Source organism: Nanorana parkeri, unplaced genomic scaffold (genome assembly GCF_000935625.1).
Source record: "Nanorana parkeri isolate BGI_ZX_2015 unplaced genomic scaffold, ASM93562v1 scaffold406, whole genome shotgun sequence".
NCBI classification, from domain to species: Eukaryota; Metazoa; Chordata; class Amphibia; order Anura; family Dicroglossidae; genus Nanorana; species Nanorana parkeri.
The window spans coordinates 230,855-234,752 of record NW_017306674.1 but is presented as its reverse complement, the minus strand read 5'-3'; the positions used below and the strand labels follow the sequence as shown (position 1 = coordinate 234,752).

At 37.7% G+C, this 3,898-nt stretch overlaps 1 long non-coding RNA gene across 1 annotated transcript in view; it reads left to right on the top strand.

The window, feature by feature from the left end:
- The first annotated feature begins 542 nt into the window (after positions 1–542).
- Positions 543–3,898, top strand: part of LOC108789559 — a 28,954-nt gene continuing 25,598 nt past the window's right edge. Inside the window, exon 1 of the long non-coding RNA XR_001941408.1 lies at positions 543–554. This is a non-coding gene — a long non-coding RNA (uncharacterized LOC108789559). The remainder of the gene's footprint in view (positions 555–3,898) is intronic.

The window sequence follows — 3,898 nt, the reverse complement described above, 5'->3', positions numbered from 1 at the left end:
TTTTTATCCAAATATTTTATGTGTTGGTTTATACATAGAGCTTGAGGAGGCAAGGTGGTATTTATGCACAATACTCAATTTCTTAAATATGTATTACACTGAATCTTTTTCTTAATGATACATCAAATATAGATATATACTTATATTATGCAGACTGTTGTGATTGCTGCTTTTGGTCCAATCAGTGCTATTTTTGATAGTGCTGGAAGTGACTGAGGGTAGGTTGCCAACATTTTACTTTGTATGCAACTAAGGTGAGCTTTAAGCCCTTTCAGGCCTGTACAATATACTAAGCAAAAAGTTGAGCAGCTATGAGTTACAGGTTGGAGATTATTTCATTGAACATTTAAGATAGAATATCAAATTAATTACATTTGATCCACCTTCTTACACATTTAAATATGGTGATTCTCATCCTGGTCCTCTTCCATTTGCTCGTGTGTCTATTTTCTCCTATATCCATCCTAACAATAACAAAAGCAGTGAGTTGTAATTTCTTATTTTGCTCTCCTCTGTATGACACAAGTAAATAATGATTGTAACATAAAGGGTATGTTGTGCTAACTTTACAAGTCCAGTAACAACTAGAATATGCAAAAGAGGAAGACCACCCTGGCAATGATAAAAAAAATGCTGCAGGCCTTGGTAGTAAAGTACCCACCACTCCAAGCTCACTCCTGTGATGGGCTGCAACTTCAATACAAATTAGTAAACTAAACATGATATTGTATTCCATCACAGGAGTGGTGGGTACTACAGAGGGACTTTGCCAAGTATGTCTGTGAATGTTCTCATTCATCCAGGTCATGGTATATCTGTAAAAAAATAATTTAAGGCAACTGGACTTGCTGTATTTTTTTTTCTTGAAGACTCCACCAAGGGCAAAATCCAATGCCATTGCTGTGCCTAAACTAAGACTATTTACTGTTTCCTGCAACCACCTATGCCCAAAGTCCTGTTTGCTGAGGGAATCATGGTCTAAGCTAACTGCAGGGGACTGAGATAAATACAGGTGAAACTCGAATAATTAGAATATCGTGCAAAGTTCATTTATTTCACTAATGCAACTTAAAAGGTGAAACTAATATATGAGATAGACTCATTACAAGCAAAGCAAAATAATTCAAGCCGTGATTTGTCATAATTGTGATGATTATGGCTTACAGCTCATGAAAACCCCAAGAACCCCAAATCCACAACCTCAAAAAAGTAGATTATTACATGCAATCAATAAAACAAGGATTGTACATAGAACAATATCGGACCTCTGAAAAGTACAAGCATGCATATGTACTCAGTACTTGGTTTGGGCTCCTTTTGCAGAACTTACTGCAATTACTTTTGCACGATATTCTAATTATTCGAGTTTTACCTGTAATGCATGAACATTGTATGCAGACTATTTTATATATTACTTCAACTTCAGGGCAGCCAGCACAGATAGTGTTTGATGTGTATGTGCATGTAAGTATGCCATTTCTTTGTACCACCTTTTTTCTATAACTGTAAGCTTATGGTTAGTATATGAATACAATTTTGGTTTAGAAAAATATACACTGTATAATTATCTTAAAATAATGGCTGGAGTCCTAATTTTGTCTATAGCCATCATTAACATAGAAAAAAATCATCATTAGTGTAGAAACAAAGGGGTCTATTCACTAAGCTGCCGTAGGCAGCCGAGTACATGACCGACCTAAAGCGAAGTGAGCCGAACGCTGTTTGGCTATTCACTTCAGGCTGGTACGGCTGATTTCAACCATATATCGGCTGAAATCAGCCGTACATCGTGTGGCTTCAGCCGACCCAAAGTGCAGAAGGAGTTCGACTCAGCCAATCCAACATCTGGATCGGCTAAGCCGAACCTCCGACAGGCTACTCACTGCTGTTCCGTCTATTCTTATAGATGCCGAACAGCAGTGAGTGAATAGCCGAATGCTGCTTAGCGGCGCTCGGCTGTTCTGCTCGGTACCTCTGTGGTACCGAGCAGAATAGAAAAACTGTTAAAAAAGCAGAAAAATTAAAATAGAAAATGATTGTGCAGAGCTAGCAATGACAGCTAGCTCCGCCCAACAGTTTTCTATTGGCCGGCGGTTCTGCTGCTGTCAAAAAAAAGAAAAAAATTTTTTGGCCATATGAATGCAATAGCCAATAGCAAGCTAGCTATTGTACCCACCATCTGCTGCTGTCAATCAGTAGTGGGGACCTGATGGAGAACTGCAGCAAAGGGTGGGTGCAATGCTGGTTTGCTATTGGCTATTGCAAATTGAAATAGCCAATAGGAATCTAGCAATGCATTCCTATGGTCAAAAATATATATATATTTTTCTATTCTGACATGGCTCCATGTCAGAATAAAAAGAAAGAAATAACAGTGCTTCTCCCCTGGGCGGACGGGAGCGGGAGACTCCCAGAGCACCCGGGAGAGTTAGGCTGTCTGGAGATCAGAGTCCCTGGTCAGCTTGTAACCAGGGACGCTGATCTCTCTGCAAGTGGCCGGAGCCAGCCATAAGATTACGACTGGCTCCGCCCAGCTGTCAGAAGCAGGCTGTCGGCCGCCCGCTCGCCCAGCTTCGGCTTTCAGCGCGGCTTATCCGAGCCAAGGCATATGCCTTTGGCTCGACTGAGCTGCTCGGCCAAGTTCGGAGTTGTATGGGCTATAGTGAATAGCCCGTACAGCAGCCCTTCGGTTCTACTGAACCGAAGGGGTCCTGGGGCCGAAGCTATGGCTAGATCCTTCGGCTGCTTTGTGAATAGACCCCAAAGTTTTTTACCACAAACTGATAATATTATTATTACATTAAGTTGATTTCTTTTGCATGTATAGTAAAACATTAAACATTGAAAAGATCATACAGTACTGCTAAAATAGTATAATATATTTCCTCAATAACATGGTTATATGCTGTATCTGTATGACTTTTAATGTTTGTTATGTAAATAAAATGTTAAATTGCTGTATAAATAGATTTGATTAGAAACCTTTAAATCAATCACAAACGCAGATGTAAATGAAAACAATATTGTGACCCAGTTATGGTATTGAAAATGTAACCTAAAATGAATTCTGCAGTGAAAGTTTATATACAGAGGTTATTGAAATACTTTATCAGAATTTGCGTTTCATAGACAAATTGTAGATGACATTTCATGTACTAAAGGTGTTCATATTTAATGCACTTGGGTACCAAAAACCTTCATTCAAAGTATTTTACAAATGGTACAGACATAAAAAGGCTACTTGGTAAAAAGCACCTCAGGGTTATTGTAGATAAAAGATTAAAATATATGCGTAATGTCAAGGATAATAGAAATTTTGCATTTGCAGAAAATGTTCAAGGAGAATACATTTTTTGGTCAAACCAGTTATACATTACTCATTAAAGTCCTGATTACCTTTGTTTTCTGCAATAATTTCAAGCAAAATTTGTTCAAATTATGCTCATAAACTTGTACCTTGCATTACTTGTATTATAATCCCTGGACCAGTAAGGTTTAATACACCAGCTACAGAAAATCAAAGAACTACCAGCAACAGCAATGCACTTAATAACAAGGTAACAGTTAAAATAGTTTTTTTTTTTATTAAGTGAAAGACACCTAAGAGTTTTTCAGTGACTGGATTAATATCTTTCCCTCTACTGTACCAATGTGCAAGTAAAATTAATATCTATTCTTTAATGTGCATGTCTATGAATCTTTCAGGTTAAATTATGGCATAGGATCAACATGTCGCTTTAAAAAGTGTCAATATCAAAATTTAACCTGCATATGTAGCTGTGCCAAATGTCAACACATTTTTTACACTCTATTATCAATGTATACTTTACAACTCTTTTAGCATATTCTACAAGACAAACACATCTCTCCTCAAATGGACACTGTAGACCTCTTACTT